The 17905-nt window shown below is 33.9% G+C and overlaps 1 long non-coding RNA gene across 1 annotated transcript; it reads right to left on the bottom strand.

Annotated features, from left to right (window-relative positions):
• Nucleotides 1-5638: 5638 nt before the first annotated feature.
• On the bottom strand, nucleotides 5639-7738 carry LOC107854953. The gene is made up of 3 exons (XR_001670140.2): nucleotides 7486-7738; nucleotides 6928-7027; nucleotides 5639-5926 (listed from the first exon to the last, which is right to left on the bottom strand). It is a non-coding gene; the product is annotated as an uncharacterized LOC107854953 (long non-coding RNA).
• Nucleotides 7739-17905: the final 10167 nt, after the last annotated feature.

The raw sequence follows: 17905 nt of genomic DNA, 5'->3' as shown, positions 1-17905 counted from the left end.
CGAGTTCAAGAAGTAGCACCCTTTACAGCTGGAGTTAAAGAAATGGAAGGTGAGGCTTTCCTTCCCCCAAACGGTCCCATTACTGAGAGGCATTCACATTGAATATGACCAAGCTTTCAACAATAATAACATACATTCTTACCCATATGAAAAATTTCATGGTAAAGCTTTTCACAACTGCGAAAAGAAGGATAGTACGGAGATAGAGCTACACTATCTTGACACTGAGTACCCTATAAATTGGGGCCATTACTAAGCTATAATAATTGATTTCTCATGCTTATGGGTGTATGTGAAATAGAAAATGAATAATCATTCCCCAAGATTTTTTTGAAAAAGTTTTTCCACTCTTACTACTATTCTGGTGGCTTACCTCCAGGTCTGTGGGTTTAACCTCCTTACCGTGTCGCTCCTCAACTTTCTCAAACTTCTTCTTATCCTCTAACTACTAATCATAAACCAATAACCAAGATATATCCATGCTATTATTCAACATTGTCCCTTTTACAATCCAGCACCACATGATGAGAAACACTAGATACAAACATCCTCATTTTGATCCTCATATTTTGCATCAATTTTAGAGCATAAAAAGACAACTGTTAAATTTTAGAGTATATTTTTTAACAATCATATTCCCTTTCTTCAGATTCAGAAACTCTTTATCTTTAACTTTCCTAAACTCCCGAGGAAAGAAATAATCAAGATTTTTTTTGAAAAATTCTGCCAAATAATAGGTTTAACATTCTCACCCTTGATCTCCTCCCACTAATCATACCACTGATAATACATACTTTTAAGATAATAAGCCACCAACTCAACTCCTTCTATATCATTAGAATACATAAAAAAAAAAATTTCCTTATCATCAATAAAATACGAGGGATCCTCTTTAGTTTTGGATCTAGTAAACCTAGAGGGTTTAGTTTAATGAACTAACAAACCGTGGTAATGTCTGTAGAATCATGAGTAGAAATAACATTAATTAACCAATGAGAGTGAGATAACAAAATCTGGAAAAGCATCTGAATAACCTGTCCGAGCTTAGCATTAATAGCATCACCTGGGGGCTAAGTTTGAGTAGGGCTAATTCTAGGTTCCTTGGAGGACTAACCAGGGCAGATGGAACCCTGTAGGTCAATTAGGCCAGAAGTGTGATTCCATTACAAGTCTGCATCACATGAGTAGGATGGGACCCATTAACATTTTTCCCTATAGGAACAGAGGTTCAAGCTGAAGTACGTTGTCCAATAGTTCTTTTTGGAGGCACAATCTAAAATGGGGAAAAATTAAGAGTTAGAAGGAATTTCATAAAACTTGACTTCTTAGCACAAAATAAAACATAAAAGAAAGAAAAATATTCCTATATGTATTGTAGCCTCCCCTTTATATGTGTGACACACTGCACACTTATAAAAATTACTCGACTAGACATAGAGACTAGGCAAACACCTAAGGATACTTGAACTATGTTCTGATACAAAGTTTGTCGTGATCCAATACTAGGCCCTAGATATAACGGGAATTCAGGACTAATAAAGGCATGAGAGAACCTTTTAGTATATCATCTTGAGAAGTATATTAAAATTTGCAGAAAAAACCCAATAAGGAGAAATCCAACTTAACTATAAAAGTAATTTATCCATATCTAAAATAAAATGTTATGACATCAACTATATATATGTATGAAGCCTCAAACTTGGTAATGAAAAATCTAAGTTGGGATGTAGCCCCGATGACACCATAAAATAGACAATCAAAGTCTAAAATAAGGAAAATATATAACATCCGGAATATGGATGGCTCACCACTTGCTTAAGCTATCCTGAAGAATCCTATTACAGCACAGAACTATGAGAAAATACCGTTGATTCTACATCATGAAATATTGTAGCTCCTGAAAAAGGCTAGTACAATGAATACTAGTATAGACCCAAGGAAAGGTACAAAAATATTTCATAAAGCAAGTCATATAACTGAACATAAGTCATGAGAAAAAATTATGGAAAGTAACTTAATGTATAAGACATAACATTTGTTATTTTTAGTTCTGTACTAGGAAGTAGCACCAACATTATGTAACTCACAAGCTATATGAGTTTGGTCTATACCCAAGTATCGGGGCCTTGATCCATATTTTCTACTTGGACTGAGATATACATCACCATGTCCATCATATCATCCTCATAGAGGCAAATCAAAAGGTCATCTTGTTAAGGAGTGAACCATCCCTATGTCATCAAAACATAGGTTTCAACCATTAGGTCACAAAGACATACACCTTCTCGGTGGACTGTATAATTCTCTTTAAGCCCATTTATTATATTTTCATGAACATTAAACATTTGACATAATATAAACCTTTCATAGGTGCAATCATTAAGTTGGTATAATCATATCAAGACTTGCAAGTCATACATATCATCCCATAAAATTCTATATACTCGTTAACTCATTAGCCCAACCATTTTGAAGACTTATAATAAGTACATTTGAAAAATCCATTAAGGTTTTTAAGAGTCACTATAAGTTTATCGTTTTTGCAAAAATATGGGCAGTGGGGGTAAATCTCATTTTATCACCATAAGGTTTAGAATCTCCCAAATAATTTATCAAAAGCATGATTTCTTGAAGCTAACATATTCTAACTTTAAAATTCATAATATGAAGATTTCTCAATTTAAGTAACAATCTCAAATCCCAAGTTCAAATGAAGATTAGAGACAATATCATAGAAAAGGGATCACAAAGTTTAAATTGTATCATCCTTCGTGGAATCATTCTCAACCCTAATTCGCAATTCATATGTATAAATACATACATAATAAGAAAACTATTTAAGTATAACTTTTTTTGAAAAGTGGTTATCCAACATATCATGAGAAAAGATCTGAGGAGAATCATTGAATTTAAAAACCCCGAGCTTGATACTTGCTTGAAATTTAGAGTTGGAGTTTTAGAGAAGGAAACATGTTTGGTCAAACTTATTGATGTTTTTCTAAGAACTAACCCTTATTTGATGATTTCAATCCAAGGATGAGGTTCTACGGTAATAAAAATACCAAACTATCCCTTAAAAAAATCTCTTTGTTACTGCAAAAAAATCTCATCTCACAGTCGAGATAATGGACCGTCAACCCCTTAATGAGTCGTCATCCAAATCGTCAACTTATGGCCAGATTTTGATCTTACTAGTTAGGCTTGAAGGCCAACTTCACGATTTGTCATCGAGTTGACGAGCCATCAACTTTGTCTTCAAATTCATCCATCGATCATTGGCAGATAAACACCCCTCTGATAAAATGATCATATCACTGTACTATGATATTAGATTGACAAAAGGTCAACAACGTTCGAAAGAAGATTCAACAAACTTTAATTTGGTGGGTCATGATATGAAAAACTCTTAATATTCAAGGAGTTATGATAATAGATGGCCCTGGTAAAATTTTTATATGAAAACTCAGTCTGTAAAGAAGTTTGCAACTTAACTTAAAACTAGAAGTTCCTTAGGTCTTTAATTGATATTGAAAACTCTTTCCATGCTAAGAAATAGGCCGTATCACTTATTTATCATTTAAAATCATCGGGTTTGGATCTATACACATTTAAAATATGATTCGAATCGTAGTTTAGATATCCCAGGTGTTACATTAATACTCTACATTATGTAGAATTTTCCAAACTACAAATATCAATGATACCACACTATAACCTTCTTGATTCTTTTAACTATCTATGATATTTATATTTAAAAAAAATTCCCTTTTGATATTTTTCACAAAAAGCAATATCACTTATCTTTTGTCTTGCCTTTAGATCTTTTGAATTTTGATAGTCATTTACTATTCAAACTTTTTAAATGGTATAAAGTCAAAATACAAAATAACAAATGCGTAGTTCTTTCATTTGTTTCATAACTTCTTTCCATTTCACCTGTCATTCTTATCGTATATGTGGACAAATAAAAAAGGAATCAACATTAATAATTTACTAAACAGAAGTTGCAATTTAGATTTTGTAACCAAATTTATCAAACTTAATGCTTATCTATATAATCATTATCTTCCTAAAAAGAAACTATAGTGTCAGTACAATTCGGCTTAATTTGATCAATGATGAAGTATTTACAACCAAAATCTAATGAGGGAAGTCATACCTTTATCGTGCAATATTTACTCCCATAAGAATTTAATTTTTCCAAGTTCCTATTTTTCTTTTAACAGATGGTGAGAACACGTTCATCCATTTCAACTAAACTAAAGGTAGCACTAGCACCTAATTAAAGGGCCAAACTGATGGAGCTCTTACATGGATTGATTTTGTTCAGTTATTCATAGGCAGACAGTCCAAGATATCAAAATACAATTTAAGTTAGTCATTGGTGGACTTATGCGCTGTTTGATATGGATTATACATAATTTTATGTGCCTTCTTTTGTGATATATATATTCCTACAAAAAATTATAAAGGGTCACTTGGCCTTAGATTGAAATACAACCTCTTGGACAACAAAAGCAGAGTAGGATTTTTTTTAGTTTACGAAAAGTTGTCAAAAATGAATTAGTTATGAAATATCATTACAGTTAATGTGTGTTATCTGTATCTCTACAGGTGAATAGGGGTTATTAGTTTCATTGTAGGAGAATGTATCAAATATATATGGGGCAGATGCATCTCCTTATCTTTTCTTGCATATAGTTGATGTTTTCGTCTTTTTATTAGTTTATTACTTTTTTTTCAATTTTTTGAGTCAAATTCATTATTTTTATTGTTTTTATTCAATCTTTTTAAATTCACAATTACAGCCATAGTATTGACTATTTTTAAGGAAATTATTTAAATAACAAAAAATCTAGTCTTTCATTTGATGAAATTTTCCATAGGGTTACCTTTTGCAACAACTTTCTTTGAAAAGCGTTCAAGAAAAACTATAATTTCCTTCTTCTATACTTATGGGGTTGGAGCCTTGAAGCACAATACAGTTATTTTCATGTGACTTATAAATTATCGATGCAAAAGTTGTGGAATTAGCAAATATTTATGCTTCCATCACAATAGGAAGACTATTGTACCCCCATTTAAGACGGGGGTCTTGACAAGGGAAGATTGAGTAAAGCAGCCAGAACCCTTCACCTCAAATCCTTAGGTGGTGGGTTTGAGTAGCCAAAGGAGTACAAAGGGAGGAGCTCCAAGGGAGAGTTTCAAAAAGAAGTCAGGATCTTTTTCGAATCCTGCACGAACACAAGAATTATGATGCTTTGCACACTAGATTGTCTATTATATAGATATGATATGCCATAGATATCTTCTTAGAAATAATGGTTGAAAACATACCTAGAGTACTTTTTAATGAATTTTCTATTTGAGCTATTCAGGTGTTTGAGTTTTCAACCTAAGCATCACCAACTATTTATCAAATACACCTAGACACACTGAACACAAATGTCAAAAGTCATTTGAAAACTTAACTTGCTCATAACTTTTGTCCACGTGGTAGCTAACCCATTAATTTTTGAGTCGTGTTTTGGTAAGTAGTTGATGAAGATTCACATAGGAAATGCAGACATTTGATAGTCCAGGTAGGAAGCCCGCAAAAGAGTGAGTGTTTTAATTTGAACATTATCTCTTTATTTGTTTGTAAAATATTCCAATTATTTTCATTACTTATCCACGTGGAGTACCATTTGACACAATTTTTAAATAAAAAAGAGAGTGTGCACAACATACGATCAAATACTAACCGAGATATGTTTTGATAAATAATTAGCAATAATACACAAAAAAATCTTTGTACCATGTAAAAAGACGAAAGAAGCTTCAACTATTTTATTTGTTGGGCTTTCACCTGCAACTATTGCAAATTCTAGTGAAACACTTGTAACAAACACCCCTCAATATATACTCACACACAAACTCAGGAAACCTGCAACAACAGAGAACATAAAAGAGTCAGAAAATTTTTAGAGTTCTAGGTCAGTTTTTGTGTTCAATTTAGTTCAGTTCAGTCCTAATTTCAGTGTTTATTTTTTTGTGATGTCTTTCTCTAACAACCTTTTTCTAGAGACAAATATTATTCCTTTGAACTTTTAAAATTCTTGGATTAATTTATGACTTCTCTCATGTGTATATGCTATTTTTTCAACAAAGTTGCAATAGAGAAAAAAAAAGAGTCAGAAAATTTTCAATTTTTTGTGATCTTTGTCAGACACAAGTTTTTAGACACAAATTATATATATCTAAACTAGATTATGCTACTTTATGTGTATTGTTGATTTGAACTATTTAAAATTCTCTGATAGATGTATAAGTTCTTCCTTGTATACATGTTTTTTTTTTATTTAAAAACACTAGAGGAAATCTGGAAAAAAAAGTGGATCTAGAATTTTAAGCGAGTTTGTGTGTTGTGATATTTGATATTGAACGTAACATAAATGTATAATTTTAGAGTCAAATCACATATAATAGATACGTATGGTAGACATATTCATGTTATTATATGTACAATAGATACGATACATGACCTTGGAGTCAACAATTTTGTTTGTAATTTATTTGTTTTGTGTCTTTTATCATTTACATTTCCTTTTTGAAATACACAAATACCTAGGGTACAATTACCTTGTATATATTGCCAATATTCGTTGGATAGTTATACATATTGAAATAAACAAAGAAGCCTATACTAGTAAACACTTTTCCTCTTTTTACACTTCCTAAATTTTATATATGATTTTCTCCTGAAAACAAATCTGTGGCAATCCTCTCTATATTATCTTTTGTCTTTATATGCTTAAGGAAACCCTTTCCCATAAAAAAAAATAAAGCTTCACACCACATGTTCAACAAAAAAGATTAATCTTTTTGCACAGTTTTAGTTGCACCCAATTTTTTTCATTTTAAGCAAAACCCATCATCAAATCTTACCCAATGGATCCTGTTGGATTACGGGTATGGGTCAACCATGTGGACTGACACGACCTGATCTGACCCGAAATGACCCGACTCATCACGTATTTTTGAATATCTGAATAAAAGAAGATAAGGAAATAACCTGTTAAATTAAATAAAAACGCTGGGAACAGTTACTACAAAAACTGTTCACCCGCCCAAATCCCTTATAAGAATCCTTCTTCTTCAGAAAACAATGAGATGACGAGAAAACAAGATCAGATATAAAAAAATTCAGTATATTATAACAATAACACCAAGAAATTAAGAGCATTTAGTTTGTAAAATCAAATCTTTGTTTCCAAGAGATTCAAATAGACTTGGGACAGATCCTTTTTGGGAAGTAAAATCAAGATCCGCTGCGAATTCTAAGGTACACAATTATTATTTTTCCTTTGAAATTACCATCAATGGTTTCAAAGTCATGTTTATATTGCTCTAATTTCACATGTAAAATCTCAATTCTAAGTTTAGAAATGCAAATCGAGTCAGAACTCACATATTAGAAAATTTGTTAAACAAATTAGCACATACATGTAATTTTGGTCAACGACCAGACACACCATCGCTGCTCTAGTCAGACGCGCCACCACTTAAACTCTGACCGGACACACCACTGATTGAGTCCTGCCAAGAGTTGTAGTCAACTCTAAATTTGAAACCCATATAAGCATGGTGTTATTTTTTTAATTCTAAAAATCGCCGGAGTAACCTCTCAGAGAAGATGATCTTTGTTGTTTTAATTTGTTTTGTTATGTGGTGTACTAAAATAAATATGGGATTTTATTTTCTGTTTGTTCTAACAAAACACACACAAAAATTTTGTTAATTTTCTTTATTGTTATGGTGTACTAATAAATGTGTAGTACAGGTACTACTCTGTAGTACAGACATAAATAATATAAAAAAATGATGAAAAGGGTTATAAAGTAATGACCTTAACACTTACTTATTTTTAATAATTATTAAGATTTTTTTTCTTTGGGGCATCATGTATAAATAATTATATAAATAAAGATTTATGCCTTTGATTTAATTTATTAATAAAGATATAAATTAGACTTGATATTTTTCTTTCTTTGTCGTAATTAGTTCGAAAATTTTCTATAACAGATTTTATCTTCTACGATAAATTGTGACATAAGTGTCACATTGAGTGGTAAATTCATTCTTACTGTTTCTTAGTTCTTATATAAGAAATGGCTGAATGGGAACAAACTCAAATTACTCCAAGTGGGAGTTCTGGATGTCGAGCAAAGAGACAAGGTAGAAGAGCACGTCGTCGAAGGGCATGTTTTCAAGGTCGAGAGATCATACGAAATAGTGTCTCCAGGATGACACAAAATCTATTACGAAATGAAAGGGATATACGAAGGAAAACAGAGAAGAAGCTGAAAGAATTCAAGTCTTTGAAGATGTCGCCTAACATTACTGTTGCTAGTTTTATACATCTGTTTGAGATGAAACGTATAGAACTAGAAAACTATATAGAAATCTCAGATTGGGAAGCATTAGATATTTTAGTAAATTCTCTCCATGACCCTTAGGACGAGAGATTAATTGATCTTTACCATGAGATTTGGCCTAGCAAGTCTTTTTGGGTGTACATAAGTCGTCTTGAATATTTGTGGAATGACTTTTATTTTTAGATTGACTTGTAACATGAAGTTAATTATAAACTTTATATTTATATTAAGTTGTTTATATACTTTTATATGAATTTCATTCATTTGTTTGAGTTTTAAATGACTTAATTGAAATCTATCATTCTAATGCACATTAAGAAATTAATTTCTAATTTTGGTTAAATGTTTAGTTAGTATATGATGATTGGATTCTTAAGTATCCTTTAGATTTTACACTAAACATAAAATCTTTATGTGAAATGATTTACTTGAATGTATAATTTGAATGCATAATTTATAATATACTTGCGTAATTGTCTTTTAATAACAGACATGACATCTAAAAGCATAATTGTTGACTTGAACAAAGAAAAAAACTTAATGGAGAAAACTACAACATTTGGAGTTGTAAGATATGGTATGTACTAGAAGAGAAAAATGCTCTCGAATGTATTAACCATGTCTTAAGTCTACCAGAAGAGGACAATACTGCACAACACAGGAGTGACCTTGAAGCTTATAAAGCTTGGAAAAAGGCTGATTCCATTGCACGTGGAATCATAGTAAGTTCTGTGGTTGATGACCTCATACATGAGTGTGAGAAATTTCCTACTACCAATACCATCTGGACACACTTGTGAGGAACATATAGCGGTACTTCTATTACCCTTCTGAGATAGCTGACTATCAAGTTTGACACTTACAAGAAGCGTTATGATCAAAATATCAAAAAACATCTTAGGGTGATGTCAAATATGATAGCTCAACTAATAAGTGATGGTCATGTTCTCTCGGATGAGTATAGGTTCAGGCAGTAATCCGATATCTTCCCAATAGTTAGGAACACCTGAAGGTTAACTTAACCCACAATAACAACATCAAAAGTTTTTCTGATGTTGTACACCACGTTGAACATGAAGATAAATGGCTTGGTGTTGCTAAAGCTGCTTCTAATGCCTTTATGGCTGAATCAAGGGGTAAGGACTCTTCAGAATTCAAGCGTAAGAAGAAGTGGAAAAAGAACGGGAAGGGTAAAGAGACCGAAGAAGGACCCTCTGAGAAAAAAACAAGCTAAAGTTCAATAAGAAGAAAAAGTTTTTCAAGAAGAAAGACAAGAGAAAGATGAAGTGCTACAATTGCGAAAATCTAGGGCATTTTGCTCGTGAATGTCCTAAAGGTAAAAAGGTAGCATTTCTAAATGCATATCTAAGTTCTAAATGCATATCTAAGTGCTACATATGTTTCTAGTACTGTTTTATTAACTAAATCTTATCCTATGTGGATTGAAGACTCAGGAGCTACCGACCATGTGAGTCAAGATCGAGAAGCATTTGTGGAGTTCCATCGAGTTTCACCTAGATCAAGGTGGATCTATGTAGAAAATAATGCAAGAATTGAAGTCAAAGGGATTGTAACTTGCAAAGTAGAATTGCGTGAAGGCCGATCTTTAATGTTGCATGACATCCTATATGCTCCAAAAATTTGATGAAACTTAGTGTCTATGTCTGTTCTCTTAGATGTTGGTTTTCATTTGTTCTTTAGTAGTAGTTATGTAAGAATTACTCAACACAATGTTTTTTTATGGTTTTGGACATCGCTATGACCGCTTTATTGTTTTAGATTGTAATCCTTCAACTTATGACTATTATGTTGATCGTTGTGTAACGTCATGTTATTCTAGTAATAATAATGTTGATATAATTACATGGCATGCTAGATTGGGTTATATAGGGCAGGACCAAATAAATATATTAGCAAAGAAACAGGACATCTAGGTTCTTCTCCAAAATTGAAATGCCAATTTGTGAAAATTGTCTTGCTGGAAAGATTATATGTAAACCATTTGGGAAGGCTAAAAGAGCCAAATTCCCATTGCAATTAATCCATTCTGATATCTGTAGTCCAACGAATGTGAGGAAAAGGAATGGTAACTCATATTTCATTACATTCATTGATGATTTCACGCATTTTGGTTATGTCTATTTGATATCTCATAAATCAGAAGCACTTGAATGCTTCAAAAGATATATGAATGAAGTTGAGAATCAATTAAACAAAAGTATAAAGGGACTAAGAACCGATAGAGGACGTCAATATCTGTCAAAAAAGTTTGAAGAACTGTGTTTTGAAAAATGCATTATCAGATAATTGGCTACTCCTTATACACCTCAACAAAATGGTGTAGTCGAAAGGAGGAATAGAACATTGTTGGATATGACAAGGTCTATGATAGCACAGGAAAATTTACCAATCTCTTTCTGGGGAGATGCGTTATTAACTGCGGGCTACATATTGAATAAAGTTCCTTCTAAAATAGTATCTTCTACTCCTTATAACCTATGGACTGGTAATAAACCAAACTTTAATGATCTAAGACCTTCGGGTTGTGCTGCAATTATTAAAGTTTATTTTGATAAGTTTGGAAAACTAAGTCCAAAAGGAAAGAAGTGTATCTTTATAAGATACTCTGAACACTCCAAAGGTTATGTGTTCATTGGTGAATTGAAAGATGGAAGTACTACACAAATTGAATCATGAGATGTCACATTTGTGGAAAATGATTTTTCAAAAAGGAATGAAATAAAGGAAAATGAGCCTCGTTACAAAATGTTGAATTCAGATGATCAAATAATGTCACAGACATGCTTGGTAATTCTATTGAAGAAGAAATGATTCTTGTTCCAAGTGGGAGTTTTAAATCCTAAAATCCTATTGAGGAATCTGAACTTCAATTGCGTAAGAGTACCAGAAAAGGTGTGGCTAAATGATCTTATGAGATTGAGTATTATCTCTTTCTAGTATCTCTAATAGAATTGGATAAACCTAATTCTGTGACTGAGGCTTTATCGAGTCCTGAAAAAGATGAATGTATAAAAGCAATGAAAGAAGAATTAGAGTCAATGAAAACCAATAAATTCTGTGATCTAGTTGATCTTCCTTCTAGGCGTAAAGATATTGGGAAAAAGTGGATTCTGAAAGTTAAATGCAAATCAGATAGATCAATAGAAAGCACAAAGCACAATGGGTGGAAAAAGGTTTTACTCAAGAAGCTAGAATAGATTATGACGAAACTTTTTCACCAGTTGAAAAATATACCTCAATTCGATTGCTTCTGGCTATAGTTGCACGTTTAGATTTAGAATTACACCAAATGGACATGAAGACTTCTTTTCTCAATAGATAGCTATAAGAGGAAATCTACATGGAACAACCTATAGGATTTATTATTAAAGGCCAAGAAAAGAAGGTTTCTAAATTAAACAGATCAATATATGGCCTTAAGCAATCTTCAAGGTAGTGGTACCTAAGATTTCATAAGGAAGTGATTTCATTTGATTTCACCATGATCGATGAAGACCATTATATCTATGTAAAAAAGTCCAATGAAAAGTGTGTGATTCTTTCGCTTTACATAGATAACATTTTATTAGCTGGAAATAATTTAGCGTATGTAAAAGCTGTTAAATCATGACTTTTAAAGTCATTTGACATGAAAGATATGGGTAAAGCGGACTATATATTGGGTGTTAAAATCCAAAGAGACCGTTCAAAGAAAATTTTGAGTCTATCTCAAGAAACAAACATAATGAAAATTTTGAAATGTTTTCGAATGAATAGTTGCAAATCCATGGATACTCCTATAGCAAGAGGTGAAACTTTAAGCCTTGATATGAGTCGAAAGACTAAAAAAAAGATAAAGAAGACATGTCTCGTGTACCATATTCCAGTACAGTTTGGAGTTTGATGTACGTTATAATGTGTACTCACCGAATTATTTGTTATGCCGTAGGTCTGGTTAGCAGGTATCAATCCAATCCTGGAAGAGATCAATGGAAAGTAGTAAAGAGAATTTTTTGATACCTAAAGAGTACTGCTGATTATTCACTATGCTATAGTGGATTAGATTTATCCATAAGAGGTTATACAGATGCTGATTAGGCTGGTGATCGATATGATAGAAATTTAACTTCCGGTTACGCCTTCTTGTTAAATGGTGGTGCAATTTTATGGAAGAGCACGAAACAAACTTGCACAACACTGTCAACTATGGAATCAGAATTTATGGCTTGTGCATCTGCAGTACAAGAAGTTGTTTGGTTAAAGAGATTCTTTAAGAATTTGAATATCACAAAGAATTCTAAGGGTCCCATGATTTTATATAGTGACAGTCAAGCGGCGATCTCATAGACGAAGGATCTTAAATATCACAGCAAGATCAAACACATTGATATTAAGTATAACTTTATAAGAGACATAGTAGCAAGTGGATAAATAAATTTACAATACATTCCTACACAAGAAATGATAGTTGATCCCTTTACTAAGGTAATATCTAGAGACTTGTTTGAGAAATAAGTTATGGCTCTAGGATTACGTAGGATATGCTTATGTTCATGTATTATGGATGACTTGATTATAATTATTATCAATATAAGAATCTTGAATTTATGTTCAATCTTATATGCAAGGAAAAATGTACTTTATTAATACAGTGTGTCGAACAAGTCGCGATATTGGCTCTCTCACACGAGCAATCTCCTCTTACATTGAGGAACGTAAAGAGAAAAGTTCCACCATAAGATAATGACTTATTTTGTAAAGCCAGATGTGAGTTTCTATGATAATATGGATTTGAGGATTATTAAAGAAAGAAACTCAGGTTTGACATTTAGAGGTGTCTAGACCTAGATTTATACGATCTTGAATGACTAAAAGAATGAGACACACATACCAATATAAGGTGATAACTGATGTGTGAGCAGATACTAACACATTTGAGGCTTTTAAATCTAAATAATTACAATGTCTTAAGCAACTTTTGGTTTTTTTTGATCATTTTCTTGTGATATTGTAGTTGTATCAAGGATGGGAGGAAAACATAGGAAAGATGAACAAAATAAGTAAAATCTGGTACAAGTGAGCCGATATGAGTCTGACGGCATTTCTTGCAAGCTGTCAGAGATGTGGTAAGCTACCAGAAAAAGGCTCCAGGAAGAACAGTGAAGAAGAGTTGCTGGATGAAATTGACGACATTCTCAATATGTCGTCATAAGTGTAGTAAGCCGTCAGAAGATGCCGTCAAGTGGGACAGAACATGGTGAAATAAGCTGAAGGTCTGACGACATTTGTTACATGCCATCACTCCTCTAGTAAACCACTGGAGTACATCATCAGAGTAAGGTAGAACAGGTTAAGAAGACACGACTTCTGATGACATATCTGAGATGCCGTCAGAAGCCTGACGATCAACACCAATACGCCGTCACCTAAATCCGAGCCCAGCTATGATTTTGTTATTTTATTATTTTAATTAGGCTTTAGTATAAGTAGAAATTTTAAGGGTTTTAAATGATAAAGTTTTCATTAATCAGAACAAGAACTTTGGAGAGAGAAACAGGTACATTGTTCTCTTTCGACAATTATCGTTAGTTTTCTTTCTTATCAACTGTTCTTGGGTTTTTAACTTGGGATTTAATTGAAGAAATTGATTGTTGTTTTCCATATATAAGTAAGTTGATTATTATAATCATGAATTCAACTTGTGATTTCTTTCATCAAATCAAGAGCGGCTAATTCCATTAGTCGGGGTTATGGGATCCAAGGGTTAGGGTTTGATATGATGCTAGGTGTTTAACGGATTCAAGGAGTAGTAGAATATCTTGAAATTCTATGGTTTTGATTGAAATCCAGTGGTTTCAAACATTAGATTATGCCTTAGGTTTATTTTCTTCTAACAGAGAAATAGACTAGAGGACGGGAATTATCAACAGAGACTCGGAAGCTACCAACCTTTTGTTTAATGATTAATGTCGTAACAAGATTAATCTACCTGAGATAACATCTTTTTGGATATAGATAAATTATTTATGTTCGAGAAAATTAGATAATAAATTTTCTGGTGAGGTCGAGAGATAAGTCGAATAGTATCATAGTTAGGGATATTCTTTTGTTCTACTTATTCCGAGGGTCTCTCGCATTACCTAGTATCTGTCAATACCCGAAACCTTTGGTGATCATAACTCTGGTTTCCTATTTATATTGATAACAACACTATAATTTAGAAAGTGAAGATTGATTCATTGTGAACTTTAAACCCCCTTCTATCAGAAACAATAAACTACCAATAAAGTATTTTGTAAATAAATTGACATTCACATCCTATTCCCTGTGGGATTCTACCCTAACCTATTTGGGTTTTATATTGACAATGATCACTTACACATATTCAAGAGTTTAATTTGAGCGTTATCAAAAATGGTGCCGTTGCCGGGGAATACGGTTGTAGACTGAAAATTTTGTGTTCGAAAACTTGCTGATAGTTAAATTTCCTTGATTTACGCTCGGTCATTGTTTTTGTTTATTTACAAGATATTTACTTTGGGTTGCACTAAGAAATACCCAATCCGGAACTCCATCACATAAGTAGAATGGCAGAACAACCACTGTGGTATGAGGCTGAAAAACATGATGATGTGGATAGAGAAGGTGCAACGGGCGCGATCATTCTACCACCATTGGCACCAGGAGCAAAGTTCAATATTACAAGCACAATGATCTAACTTTTAAATATTAAAGGGTTGTTTGGAGGCATTCCTGAAGATGACCCCAATCTGTATCTGGTGAATTTTGTCACCATTTGCAAATCCTTTGATAACCCGAGGGTGAGCCAGAATGCTATCTGATTGAGGTTGTTCCCATTGTCTCTGTCTGGCGAGGCAACATTGTGGCTAAATGAGTTGATGCCTGATTCTATAACTAACTGGAGACAGTTTAGAGGAGCTTTCCTAGAAAGGTTCTTTCCGCCGTCCAGGAGGATACAGTTGAGGGATGAGATCAACAATTTTAGGAAACTCCCAAATGAAGCTTTGCATGAAACTTGGAAGAGGTTCAAGAAGAAGCTGGCATAATGTCCAAATCATAACATGACGGACATACATCTGATGGAGACTCTGTACAGATCTTTTAACTCCGTGTCAAGGCCAATGGTAGACAACACTGCTGGAGGATCATTTGTTACTCTTTAATTTCAAGATGTTGCTAATATGCTGAATAGGATGACCAAATTAAGTAGGGCTTGGTACACCAGTGATTCTATGGTGACAAGTCTAACTGTACCAGTTGGAATGAAGAAGGAACAATGAAAAAGGAATGCGGAAAATGATCAAGACATAGCCCATCTAAAGACTCAAATGGACCTTCTCACTAAGCACTTAATGTAAAAAAGGGCGGAACAGGTGAAAGCTGCAATGACTTGGGACCGTGATGATATGGAGGCTGAAGAAGAAGTTAACTATTTTACTAATCAGGTGGGTTTCTGAGGAAATAGACAAGGGAATAAAGGTAGGAATGGGAATGATAATTCTAATCATAAAGACAGAGAGCAAGAAAAAGGGAGATGCATCAATGGCAGAAATGGATTGTATGTTCATGCAGGACATCAAGAAGTTGTTACAACTAGTTCGAGAAAGTGTTCGATGGAAGATATGATGAAAGAACTATTAAAGGGAGTAGAGGATACTAATGCAGGCATAGCCAGTATGATGAGTGAATTTTCCACTATGTATTAGTTGGTTAGTTCATATTTAACTTCTATCCAGTAGTTAGAGAAACAGATGAGTCAACTATCCTCAGCACTAAACCAGGGAATAAGTGGTACTTCACTTGTTCAAGCAACTCAAGATCAGAAGACTGACAATTCATGTCAAGCAATCACCACTAGGAGTGGTAAGATTTTATCTGGCCCTGCTATCGACAAATCTGGGAATATTAAGGAAATTACAGATGAACCAGCAAAACAACATCCAGGGGAGTTGGAGAAACCGAATAGTTCAATTGACTTATCAGACATGGACAAAGAGAAGGAAGTGGTGTTGAAACCCATACCATGGCCACCACCTCCCTTTTCTCAATGGCTGAGAAAGAAGGTGGATGATGCAAAGTTCAGCAAGTTCCTGGAAATGCTCAAGCAATTGACTATAAATATGCCTTTGATTGAGGCCCTTGAGCGAATTCCAGGGTATGAAAAATTTATGAAAGATCTTCTGACCAAGAAATGAGCAGTGAGTTGCGAAATGTAATAAGACCTCCACCATTGTAGTGCTATTTCCACAGGGACCTTGATGCAAAAGAAGTCGGATCTAGGTGCAGTCACTATTCCCTGCACAATTGGAGCTATGGGATTAACCAAAGCACTGTATGATCTAGGAGCAAGTGTTAACCTGATGCCATTGACTATCTATAAAAAGTTGGTTCTGGGAAATCCCACACCGACCAATATGAGGCTGGTAATGGCCGACAGATCAGTAAAGCGACCTGTTGGCATTTTGTATGATGTGCTGGTCAAGGTCTCCAATTTCATATTCACTATAGACTTCGTCATTTTGGACTATGAGGTGGACTTTGAGGTTCCCATAATCCTGGGTCGACCTTTCCTCATAATAGAAGGAGTATTGATCGATTTGAGAGTGAATGAGCTCTTAATCAGGGTGAACAATGAAGAGTTACAGTTTAATATGGGCAAATTAATGAAAAAACATGAGGAAATGAGTGTGTTCTCAGTAGTTGATATGTACTTTGAGGACAAACAGGATGTGCTAAGAACTAAACAGCTTATTATCGAGCCCTTAGTAGCAATTGTGATGAACTATGAAAGCGAAGGTATTGAAGAGTATGAAGAGACATTTTGTGCCCAGACCAACCTGGGCTCGTATTCTTATGCTCCTAAAAAGCTTGACCTTGATCTGGATAATCAACCAACACCACCATCTAAGCCATCCATTGAAGAACCTACGATGTTGGAATTGAAGGAGCTGTCTGGTCACTTTCGATATATATTTATTGGAAAAGGGAACACGCTAACTGTTATTATTGCAGCCAATTTAGAAGAACGACAGGTAACTGGACTTATTTCAGTACTTTAAAATCACAAGAGAGCAATCAGATGGACTATCATAGACATTATTGGTATTCCTTCTGGAATCTGTATGCACAAAGCCCAACTAGAAGAAGATTGTACTCCTACCATTGAGCATTAGCGTCGTCTTAACCCATCAATGCAAAAAGTGGTTAAAAAGGAGATAATTAAGTGGTTGGATGCAGGAGTATTTTACCCTATTTCTGACAGCAAGTGGGTGAGCCCAATTCAATATGTGCCCAAGAAAGGTGGTATGATAGTGGTTGCTAATGAGAAGAATGAGTTGATTCCACTCAGGCCAGTGACCGGGTGGAGAGTTTGCATGGACTACCATAAGTTGAACTCTTGGACGCTGAAAGATCATTTCCCCATGCCTTTCATGGACCAGATGCTTGATCGATTGGTTGGCAGGAGG

Source organism: Capsicum annuum, chromosome 1 (assembly GCF_002878395.1).
Source record: "Capsicum annuum cultivar UCD-10X-F1 chromosome 1, UCD10Xv1.1, whole genome shotgun sequence".
In the NCBI taxonomy this organism is placed as follows: Eukaryota; Viridiplantae; Streptophyta; class Magnoliopsida; order Solanales; family Solanaceae; genus Capsicum; species Capsicum annuum.
This window is presented reverse-complemented; position numbering and strand designations above follow the sequence as displayed.